At 29.8% G+C, this 12,844-nt stretch overlaps 3 non-coding genes across 3 annotated transcripts; all 3 read right to left on the bottom strand.

The window, feature by feature from the left end:
• Positions 1-3,684: 3,684 nt before the first annotated feature.
• On the bottom strand, positions 3,685-3,755 carry TRNAG-GCC (transfer RNA glycine (anticodon GCC)). The gene has a single exon. It is a non-coding gene; the product is annotated as a tRNA-Gly (tRNA).
• Positions 3,756-7,503: 3,748 nt separating this feature from the next.
• Positions 7,504-7,574, bottom strand: TRNAG-GCC (transfer RNA glycine (anticodon GCC)). The gene has a single exon. It is a non-coding gene; the product is annotated as a tRNA-Gly (tRNA).
• Positions 7,575-11,322: 3,748 nt separating this feature from the next.
• Positions 11,323-11,393, bottom strand: TRNAG-GCC (transfer RNA glycine (anticodon GCC)). Its single transcript has one exon. It is a non-coding gene; the product is annotated as a tRNA-Gly (tRNA).
• Between the last annotated feature and the right edge of the window lie 1,451 nt (positions 11,394-12,844).

The following is a 12,844-nucleotide window of genomic DNA, read 5'->3' as shown; positions in this document are numbered from 1 at the left end:
CCTTAAATCGAGGAACAAACTTTTACATGCTGGAAAACTTTAATGCTTCAAAATTGTGTTCCGCATTCGATTCAATAAACGCTTTCCCTCAGAAGCTAGCAAAATGGTATCACATTTGTTCATAATTTCATTACATAAAGATATTATGATTCATATACATATATACTATTCATTCGAAATTCCATCTCAGATGACATTCGTTTCTTTAGAATATGCAATTCAATTGGAATAAACCTACCTTTTTATCCCTGCATTTTTCATTCTCGTATGGAATAAGTTGGTTTTACTTTCGAAAATGTATCGCTTTCTAAAAACAGACATTAAATTATTGTATTTTACACAAACCAAGCTACAGATTTCTTAATTAGTAAACGTATTTTAACACTTTTATACAGTTTTACCTCAAACTTGTTAAAAGGGATACTCTCAATTCATACTGTATCATCTTTCCATTAAACCTATGTTTTCTATTACTTAAACTTTATGACAATAATATGAAGGATAAATAATCCTATTCAAGTAGATCAAAGAGAATTTCTCATAATAAGAGAAAATATTTATTTAAATAAATTTACGAGTGTATGTCAGAGTTCATATATTGATGGCACCTAGTTACGAGCATTCTTGTAGTCTTAAGCGTTGCTTACCTTTCGAAACTAGTCTTCGTTAGGATTAAGAAATTTTTGTTTTCAAACTATTTCCAACTTATCAAAAGAGATCTTGTAACCAAAGTCAGTTGAGAATATAACTTCCTGCTTCTGTTCATAGATAGCAAAGGATCTTTAATTTGTTACGATGCAGACTATAATAATGTCACATTATTTGGTATTATTCCAAATCATTCATAAAGTTTTACTCCGAACAGATTGTAGCGAAAACCTCATTGGTGATTCGTTATGTTTCTTGTTTTTTGAAATATCGAAATAAACTAGGTTCAATATTTTAAGCCTCTAACCAAAAGAAGTATCTTTCGTTTCTGGAATAAACGGAGTTATTTGAGATTTAGATGGCACTTTCTGGAAAACAAAGGTTGATATGTTACTGCAAATGTTTTCATCTTTTTTTTTCACATCACATTAAAGAAATAGAATGCAATAGCTTTAATTGCAAAGGTTAATTTTTTCTTATTACAGTGTGACTCAATAAGCAAGAAGGGAGATACTTACGTTTCTCTCGAGATATTGAACAATATATTTAGCAATATTCAAAAACATTAGCAATATGTAGGGAATCATTTGGCATTCGTTGTGTAAATTATGATTGTTCCCAAGGAGACGGCTAAATACAAAACAATAATCTTTACATCACGAGTCAAAAATAGACATCACAACTTCAGCAAATATGTATCACTTAAACAAAACACAAAGTAAATAACTTTCAGGTAAGAACAATTGTCTAAAATGAATTTCATCCTAAGAACACAAAATGTTATTTATCATTTAAAGATATTTCAATAGGAAAACTTAAGTTCTAACTATTCCAGACAAGCATAAGTCAATTCCATATTACCTTAGAGTTTTCCAGATACCCCAGTTCAGATCGTAGCTGATCTAGATTTTGTTCTGTGATCTATTTTCAAGAGAAGATTACGTACGTTGCTGTACATTAGGCGCTAGGAAAGAAAATTGACTTGAGAACATTAGAAAATAAAGTATGAATTGTTGGCAGTTAAAATGTTAAGAAAGTATGGCAGTTTCTTTTAGCAGAGAAAAAATACTTACGCTCATATAAAAGTTTACAGTAAAGATTCATATTACCTTTCAAATTTTCTTTAATAATTACAACAACTGTTTCAACGATTAATGAAACAATAATAGTGTTTTTTACTAGTGAATAAAATTTCAGATGAGGACGGTTAGAAACCTAAAACATGTTCCTACTTAAAACATATTAATCAGATATAATAGTGAAGAAGATAATTTCGATAAATAATGAAGCTTTACCATAGTTGAACTAACACCATACCAGAAACTGTCGTGAAAATATTTAATTTTGTAAACTAAATTTACGTTAGTTTCTAATGTCTAAAAATGCAATAGGTTAACAACAAACAAAATGCAAGGGAAATCTGAAACCAAACCAATATAGTATTATGCCGGGTGTCTTGGTATATGACAAGTTTTCCATATTTTGATATAAGTCTACACCACGTGTAAAGATTATGTGATGAAATGAATATTTTACCTGTACTGGGTTAGACTTTTGTGCCTTTCAGTAGTCACCAAGTACAGGTTCGTTTTGTTGCATATGGAAAAGAATTAAAATAAACCAATTACTTCATTTACCTCTGCATTTGATTAGAATATGCAATAAGAATGGTATTTATTTGTTTCCGAAAACTGGCGGTGTTCATTGAATTGGTCTTCAAAGTATCGTAGTTAACATAAAATGGTAGATTTCTGAATTTGAAGTCACTTTAAAAAAATTAAAAAATCGTACCAAAGGTATCTCAAATTCAAAAAAACCTGGTATTCTCTTTGCACGCATCCTCGATTTCTATTATAGCAATGTTTTGTCAATGATATTTAAAATAACTAAACTTATGGAATTAAACCAGATTCTATCAATTTAAGAAGAAACTATTAAATTTTAATGCTTCAGCTCTTTGATATTATAATGCGAGTATTGACGGCAACTAGTTATTAGGATATATTGTTAATTCTTACATGTTACTGATCTTGATATTCCGAGGTAGCCAGCAGAAAAACGATCTCTTCGATTTTAGATTGGTCGACTTGTAGAAAGAGGTGTAATAACGGAAATCTGTGTTTAATTATACTGTTGCTGTTTTATTCATAATTAATAATGAAAGTAAGTTAAGTTTTTAATTCTAAGAACTATAATAGTCACATATTTTACCAGAAATAAATTCCTTAAATGTACATTTTGTTTTTAGTAGACAGAAGTAAATAGTTCATTATTATTTCGTTTTATTCGTTATTTAAGCAATGTTAGTGGAAATTGTCTTGAAGAAACTAAACTAGGTTGGAAATTTCAAGTATCCAGTCTAAAAGCATAGTTTTTATTCTGGAATTGATGAAGTAAATTTTGCTTTGAAGGAAATTCTTAAATGCCACAATGAGTTGGTATATTATTTCTAACAAAGTTCATCTTCATAACATGTTCACGATATTGGTTCCACGATGGGTAATAAACAACAATTAATCGTCCACATATTTTAAGCTGACAATGCTTATATTCATTTCAAAACAAGCTATGATTTTTTGTCCATATCCCAAAATGTTACACAATATATAGGAAAATGTTTGAAACTTATTGCGTAGGTTACTATATCCTAAACGGATTTTAATAGATTTAAAACCTAAACATCTCTACTATACAAATAATATATTAAACGTCTACTACAGAAAATTCTTATCCCATGTGAAAAGGAATCACAAAATGTAGATCGATATTTAATTTTTAAAGAAATTATTATGAAACTCTTGTACGGAAAAACTTTATTCAAAAGCAAATCAATTCAAATATTGTCTAAAGGTATAACTAAAATTGTAATGGCTTGCTGTAGACGGGAAATTAATCAGGGAAATAAATTTGGCCATTGATTTAAGGTGACAATTTGAGTTTGTTGAACCAAGCGTAACTTAGAGCGTAGCAGAAATGAATTCATAAACCCATATATCGGTAAGATATTCGAAATTTAAATCCCCGCTAAAAATTCAGTGCATCGGCCGGGAATCGAACCCGGGCCGCCCGCGTGGCAGGCGAGCATTCTACCACTGAACCACCGATGCCAATACAAGAGAATTTTATTTACTATTGAATTAATAACACTTCTTAAACTAATGTTATGTTCGGACCTTAAATCGAGGAACAAACTTTTACATGCTGGAAAACTTTAATGCTTCAAAATTGTGTTCCGCATTCGATTCAATAAACGCTTTCCCTCAGAAGCTAGCAAAATGGTATCACATTTGTTCATAATTTCATTACATAAAGATATTATGATTCATATACATATATACTATTCATTCGAAATTCCATCTCAGATGACATTCGTTTCTTTAGAATATGCAATTCAATTGGAATAAACCTACCTTTTTATCCCTGCATTTTTCATTCTCGTATGGAATAAGTTGGTTTTACTTTCGAAAATGTATCGCTTTCTAAAAACAGACATTAAATTATTGTATTTTACACAAACCAAGCTACAGATTTCTTAATTAGTAAACGTATTTTAACACTTTTATACAGTTTTACCTCAAACTTGTTAAAAGGGATACTCTCAATTCATACTGTATCATCTTTCCATTAAACCTATGTTTTCTATTACTTAAACTTTATGACAATAATATGAAGGATAAATAATCCTATTCAAGTAGATCAAAGAGAATTACTCATAATAAGAGAAAATATTTATTTAAATAAATTTACGAGTGTATGTCAGAGTTCATATATTGATGGCACCTAGTTACGAGCATTCTTGTAGTCTTAAGCGTTGCTTACCTTTTGAAACTAGTCTTCGTTAGGATTAAGAAATTTTTGTTTTCAAACTATTTCCAACTTATCAAAAGAGATCTTGTAACCAAAGTCAGTTGAGAATATAACTTCCTGCTTCTGTTCATAGATAGCAAAGGATCTTTAATTTGTTACGATGCAGACTATAATAATGTCACATTATTTGGTATTATTCCAAATCATTCATAAAGTTTTACTCCGAACAGATTGTAGCGAAAACCTCATTGGTGATTCGTTATGTTTCTTGTTTTTTGAAATATCGAAATAAACTAGGTTCAATATTTTAAGCCTCTAACCAAAAGAAGTATCTTTCGTTTCTGGAATAAACGGAGTTATTTGAGATTTAGATGGCACTTTCTGGAAAACAAAGGTTGATATGTTACTGCAAATGTTTTCATCTTTTTTTTCACATCACATTAAAGAAATAGAATGCAATAGCTTTAATTGCAAAGGTTAATTTTTTCTTATTACAGTGTGACTCAATAAGCAAGAAGGGAGATACTTACGTTTCTCTCGAGATATTGAACAATATATTTAGCAATATTCAAAAACATTAGCAATATGTAGGGAATCATTTGGCATTCGTTGTGTAAATTATGATTGTTCCCAAGGAGACGGCTAAATACAAAACAATAATCTTTACATCACGAGTCAAAAATAGACATCACAACTTCAGCAAATATGTATCACTTAAACAAAACACAAAGTAAATAACTTTCAGGTAAGAACAATTGTCTAAAATGAATTTCATCCTAAGAACACAAAATGTTATTTATCATTTAAAGATATTTCAATAGGAAAACTTAAGTTCTAACTATTCCAGACAAGCATAAGTCAATTCCATATTACCTTAGAGTTTTCCAGATACCCCAGTTCAGATCGTAGCTGATCTAGATTTTGTTCTGTGATCTATTTTCAAGAGAAGATTACGTACGTTGCTGTACATTAGGCGCTAGGAAAGAAAATTGACTTGAGAACATTAGAAAATAAAGTATGAATTGTTGGCAGTTAAAATGTTAAGAAAGTATGGCAGTTTCTTTTAGCAGAGAAAAAATACTTACGCTCATATAAAAGTTTACAGTAAAGATTCATATTACCTTTCAAATTTTCTTTAATAATTACAACAACTGTTTCAACGATTAATGAAACAATAATAGTGTTTTTTACTAGTGAATAAAATTTCAGATGAGGACGGTTAGAAACCTAAAACATGTTCCTACTTAAAACATATTAATCAGATATAATAGTGAAGAAGATAATTTCGATAAATAATGAAGCTTTACCATAGTTGAACTAACACCATACCAGAAACTGTCGTGAAAATATTTAATTTTGTAAACTAAATTTACGTTAGTTTCTAATGTCTAAAAATGCAATAGGTTAACAACAAACAAAATGCAAGGGAAATCTGAAACCAAACCAATATAGTATTATGCCGGGTGTCTTGGTATATGACAAGTTTTCCATATTTTGATATAAGTCTACACCACGTGTAAAGATTATGTGATGAAATGAATATTTTACCTGTACTGGGTTAGACTTTTGTGCCTTTCAGTAGTCACCAAGTACAGGTTCGTTTTGTTGCATATGGAAAAGAATTAAAATAAACCAATTACTTCATTTACCTCTGCATTTGATTAGAATATGCAATAAGAATGGTATTTATTTGTTTCCGAAAACTGGCGGTGTTCATTGAATTGGTCTTCAAAGTATCGTAGTTAACATAAAATGGTAGATTTCTGAATTTGAAGTCACTTTAAAAAAATTAAAAAATCGTACCAAAGGTATCTCAAATTCAAAAAAACCTGGTATTCTCTTTGCACGCATCCTCGATTTCTATTATAGCAATGTTTTGTCAATGATATTTAAAATAACTAAACTTATGGAATTAAACCAGATTCTATCAATTTAAGAAGAAACTATTAAATTTTAATGCTTCAGCTCTTTGATATTATAATGCGAGTATTGACGGCAACTAGTTATTAGGATATATTGTTAATTCTTACATGTTACTGATCTTGATATTCCGAGGTAGCCAGCAGAAAAACGATCTCTTCGATTTTAGATTGGTCGACTTGTAGAAAGAGGTGTAATAACGGAAATCTGTGTTTAATTATACTGTTGCTGTTTTATTCATAATTAATAATGAAAGTAAGTTAAGTTTTTAATTCTAAGAACTATAATAGTCACATATTTTACCAGAAATAAATTCCTTAAATGTACATTTTGTTTTTAGTAGACAGAAGTAAATAGTTCATTATTATTTCGTTTTATTCGTTATTTAAGCAATGTTAGTGGAAATTGTCTTGAAGAAACTAAACTAGGTTGAAAATTTCAAGTATCCAGTCTAAAAGCATAGTTTTTATTCTGGAATTGATGAAGTAAATTTTGCTTTGAAGGAAATTCTTAAATGCCACAATGAGTTGGTATATTATTTCTAACAAAGTTCATCTTCATAACATGTTCACGATATTGGTTCCACGATGGGTAATAAACAACAATTAATCGTCCACATATTTTAAGCTGACAATGCTTATATTCATTTCAAAACAAGCTATGATTTTTTGTCCATATCCCAAAATGTTACACAATATATAGGAAAATGTTTGAAACTTATTGCGTAGGTTACTATATCCTAAACGGATTTTAATAGATTTAAAACCTAAACATCTCTACTATACAAATAATATATTAAACGTCTACTACAGAAAATTCTTATCCCATGTGAAAAGGAATCACAAAATGTAGATCGATATTTAATTTTTAAAGAAATTATTATGAAACTCTTGTACGGAAAAACTTTATTCAAAAGCAAATCAATTCAAATATTGTCTAAAGGTATAACTAAAATTGTAATGGCTTGCTGTAGACGGGAAATTAATCAGGGAAATAAATTTGGCCATTGATTTAAGGTGACAATTTGAGTTTGTTGAACCAAGCGTAACTTAGAGCGTAGCAGAAATGAATTCATAAACCCATATATCGGTAAGATATTCGAAATTTAAATCCCCGCTAAAAATTCAGTGCATCGGCCGGGAATCGAACCCGGGCCGCCCGCGTGGCAGGCGAGCATTCTACCACTGAACCACCGATGCCAATACAAGAGAATTTTATTTACTATTGAATTAATAACACTTCTTAAACTAATGTTATGTTCGGACCTTAAATCGAGGAACAAACTTTTACATGCTGGAAAACTTTAATGCTTCAAAATTGTGTTCCGCATTCGATTCAATAAACGCTTTCCCTCAGAAGCTAGCAAAATGGTATCACATTTGTTCATAATTTCATTACATAAAGATATTATGATTCATATACATATATACTATTCATTCGAAATTCCATCTCAGATGACATTCGTTTCTTTAGAATATGCAATTCAATTGGAATAAACCTACCTTTTTATCCCTGCATTTTTCATTCTCGTATGGAATAAGTTGGTTTTACTTTCGAAAATGTATCGCTTTCTAAAAACAGACATTAAATTATTGTATTTTACACAAACCAAGCTACAGATTTCTTAATTAGTAAACGTATTTTAACACTTTTATACAGTTTTACCTCAAACTTGTTAAAAGGGATACTCTCAATTCATACTGTATCATCTTTCCATTAAACCTATGTTTTCTATTACTTAAACTTTATGACAATAATATGAAGGATAAATAATCCTATTCAAGTAGATCAAAGAGAATTACTCATAATAAGAGAAAATATTTATTTAAATAAATTTACGAGTGTATGTCAGAGTTCATATATTGATGGCACCTAGTTACGAGCATTCTTGTAGTCTTAAGCGTTGCTTACCTTTTGAAACTAGTCTTCGTTAGGATTAAGAAATTTTTGTTTTCAAACTATTTCCAACTTATCAAAAGAGATCTTGTAACCAAAGTCAGTTGAGAATATAACTTCCTGCTTCTGTTCATAGATAGCAAAGGATCTTTAATTTGTTACGATGCAGACTATAATAATGTCACATTATTTGGTATTATTCCAAATCATTCATAAAGTTTTACTCCGAACAGATTGTAGCGAAAACCTCATTGGTGATTCGTTATGTTTCTTGTTTTTTGAAATATCGAAATAAACTAGGTTCAATATTTTAAGCCTCTAACCAAAAGAAGTATCTTTCGTTTCTGGAATAAACGGAGTTATTTGAGATTTAGATGGCACTTTCTGGAAAACAAAGGTTGATATGTTACTGCAAATGTTTTCATCTTTTTTTTCACATCACATTAAAGAAATAGAATGCAATAGCTTTAATTGCAAAGGTTAATTTTTTCTTATTACAGTGTGACTCAATAAGCAAGAAGGGAGATACTTACGTTTCTCTCGAGATATTGAACAATATATTTAGCAATATTCAAAAACATTAGCAATATGTAGGGAATCATTTGGCATTCGTTGTGTAAATTATGATTGTTCCCAAGGAGACGGCTAAATACAAAACAATAATCTTTACATCACGAGTCAAAAATAGACATCACAACTTCAGCAAATATGTATCACTTAAACAAAACACAAAGTAAATAACTTTCAGGTAAGAACAATTGTCTAAAATGAATTTCATCCTAAGAACACAAAATGTTATTTATCATTTAAAGATATTTCAATAGGAAAACTTAAGTTCTAACTATTCCAGACAAGCATAAGTCAATTCCATATTACCTTAGAGTTTTCCAGATACCCCAGTTCAGATCGTAGCTGATCTAGATTTTGTTCTGTGATCTATTTTCAAGAGAAGATTACGTACGTTGCTGTACATTAGGCGCTAGGAAAGAAAATTGACTTGAGAACATTAGAAAATAAAGTATGAATTGTTGGCAGTTAAAATGTTAAGAAAGTATGGCAGTTTCTTTTAGCAGAGAAAAAATACTTACGCTCATATAAAAGTTTACAGTAAAGATTCATATTACCTTTCAAATTTTCTTTAATAATTACAACAACTGTTTCAACGATTAATGAAACAATAATAGTGTTTTTTACTAGTGAATAAAATTTCAGATGAGGACGGTTAGAAACCTAAAACATGTTCCTACTTAAAACATATTAATCAGATATAATAGTGAAGAAGATAATTTCGATAAATAATGAAGCTTTACCATAGTTGAACTAACACCATACCAGAAACTGTCGTGAAAATATTTAATTTTGTAAACTAAATTTACGTTAGTTTCTAATGTCTAAAAATGCAATAGGTTAACAACAAACAAAATGCAAGGGAAATCTGAAACCAAACCAATATAGTATTATGCCGGGTGTCTTGGTATATGACAAGTTTTCCATATTTTGATATAAGTCTACACCACGTGTAAAGATTATGTGATGAAATGAATATTTTACCTGTACTGGGTTAGACTTTTGTGCCTTTCAGTAGTCACCAAGTACAGGTTCGTTTTGTTGCATATGGAAAAGAATTAAAATAAACCAATTACTTCATTTACCTCTGCATTTGATTAGAATATGCAATAAGAATGGTATTTATTTGTTTCCGAAAACTGGCGGTGTTCATTGAATTGGCCTTCAAAGTATCGTAGTTAACATAAAATGGTAGATTTCTGAATTTGAAGTCACTTTAAAAAAATTAAAAAATCGTACCAAAGGTATCTCAAATTCAAAAAAACCTGGTATTCTCTTTGCACGCATCCTCGATTTCTATTATAGCAATGTTTTGTCAATGATATTTAAAATAACTAAACTTATGGAATTAAACCAGATTCTATCAATTTAAGAAGAAACTATTAAATTTTAATGCTTCAGCTCTTTGATATTATAATGCGAGTATTGACGGCAACTAGTTATTAGGATATATTGTTAATTCTTACATGTTACTGATCTTGATATTCCGAGGTAGCCAGCAGAAAAACGATCTCTTCGATTTTAGATTGGTCGACTTGTAGAAAGAGGTGTAATAACGGAAATCTGTGTTTAATTATACTGTTGCTGTTTTATTCATAATTAATAATGAAAGTAAGTTAAGTTTTTAATTCTAAGAACTATAATAGTCACATATTTTACCAGAAATAAATTCCTTAAATGTACATTTTGTTTTTAGTAGACAGAAGTAAATAGTTCATTATTATTTCGTTTTATTCGTTATTTAAGCAATGTTAGTGGAAATTGTCTTGAAGAAACTAAACTAGGTTGGAAATTTCAAGTATCCAGTCTAAAAGCATAGTTTTTATTCTGGAATTGATGAAGTAAATTTTGCTTTGAAGGAAATTCTTAAATGCCACAATGAGTTGGTATATTATTTCTAACAAAGTTCATCTTCATAACATGTTCACGATATTGGTTCCACGATGGGTAATAAACAACAATTAATCGTCCACATATTTTAAGCTGACAATGCTTATATTCATTTCAAAACAAGCTATGATTTTTTGTCCATATCCCAAAATGTTACACAATATATAGGAAAATGTTTGAAACTTATTGCGTAGGTTACTATATCCTAAACGGATTTTAATAGATTTAAAACCTAAACATCTCTACTATACAAATAATATATTAAACGTCTACTACAGAAAATTCTTATCCCATGTGAAAAGGAATCACAAAATGTAGATCGATATTTAATTTTTAAAGAAATTATTATGAAACTCTTGTACGGAAAAACTTTATTCAAAAGCAAATCAATTCAAATATTGTCTAAAGGTATAACTAAAATTGTAATGGCTTGCTGTAGACGGGAAATTAATCAGGGAAATAAATTTGGCCATTGATTTAAGGTGACAATTTGAGTTTGTTGAACCAAGCGTAACTTAGAGCGTAGCAGAAATGAATTCATAAACCCATATATCGGTAAGATATTCGAAATTTAAATCCCCGCTAAAAATTCAGTGCATCGGCCGGGAATCGAACCCGGGCCGCCCGCGTGGCAGGCGAGCATTCTACCACTGAACCACCGATGCCAATACAAGAGAATTTTATTTACTATTGAATTAATAACACTTCTTAAACTAATGTTATGTTCGGACCTTAAATCGAGGAACAAACTTTTACATGCTGGAAAACTTTAATGCTTCAAAATTGTGTTCCGCATTCGATTCAATAAACGCTTTCCCTCAGAAGCTAGCAAAATGGTATCACATTTGTTCATAATTTCATTACATAAAGATATTATGATTCATATACATATATACTATTCATTCGAAATTCCATCTCAGATGACATTCGTTTCTTTAGAATATGCAATTCAATTGGAATAAACCTACCTTTTTATCCCTGCATTTTTCATTCTCGTATGGAATAAGTTGGTTTTACTTTCGAAAATGTATCGCTTTCAAAAAACAGACATTAAATTATTGTATTTTACACAAACCAAGCTACAGATTTCTTAATTAGTAAACGTATTTTAACACTTTTATACAGTTTTACCTCAAACTTGTTAAAAGGGATACTCTCAATTCATACTGTATCATCTTTCCATTAAACCTATGTTTTCTATTACTTAAACTTTATGACAATAATATGAAGGATAAATAATCCTATTCAAGTAGATCAAAGAGAATTACTCATAATAAGAGAAAATATTTATTTAAATAAATTTACGAGTGTATGTCAGAGTTCATATATTGATGGCACCTAGTTACGAGCATTCTTGTAGTCTTAAGCGTTGCTTACCTTTTGAAACTAGTCTTCGTTAGGATTAAGAAATTTTTGTTTTCAAACTATTTCCAACTTATCAAAAGAGATCTTGTAACCAAAGTCAGTTGAGAATATAACTTCCTGCTTCTGTTCATAGATAGCAAAGGATCTTTAATTTGTTACGATGCAGACTATAATAATGTCACATTATTTGGTATTATTCCAAATCATTCATAAAGTTTTACTCCGAACAGATTGTAGCGAAAACCTCATTGGTGATTCGTTATGTTTCTTGTTTTTTGAAATATCGAAATAAACTAGGTTCAATATTTTAAGCCTCTAACCAAAAGAAGTATCTTTCGTTTCTGGAATAAACGGAGTTATTTGAGATTTAGATGGCACTTTCTGGAAAACAAAGGTTGATATGTTACTGCAAATGTTTTCATCTTTTTTTTCACATCACATTAAAGAAATAGAATGCAATAGCTTTAATTGCAAAGGTTAATTTTTTCTTATTACAGTGTGACTCAATAAGCAAGAAGGGAGATACTTACGTTTCTCTCGAGATATTGAACAATATATTTAGCAATATTCAAAAACATTAGCAATATGTAGGGAATCATTTGGCATTCGTTGTGTAAATTATGATTGTTCCCAAGGAGACGGCTAAATACAAAACAATAATCTTTACATCACGAGTCAAAAATAGACATCACAACTTCAGCAAATATGTATCACTTAAACAAAACACAAAGTAAATAACTTTCAGGTAAGA

Source organism: Thermobia domestica, unplaced genomic scaffold (assembly GCF_964235325.1).
Source record: "Thermobia domestica unplaced genomic scaffold, izTheDome1.hap1.1 HAP1_SCAFFOLD_151, whole genome shotgun sequence".
Classification (NCBI taxonomy): domain Eukaryota; kingdom Metazoa; phylum Arthropoda; class Insecta; order Zygentoma; family Lepismatidae; genus Thermobia; species Thermobia domestica.
This window is presented reverse-complemented; position numbering and strand designations above follow the sequence as displayed.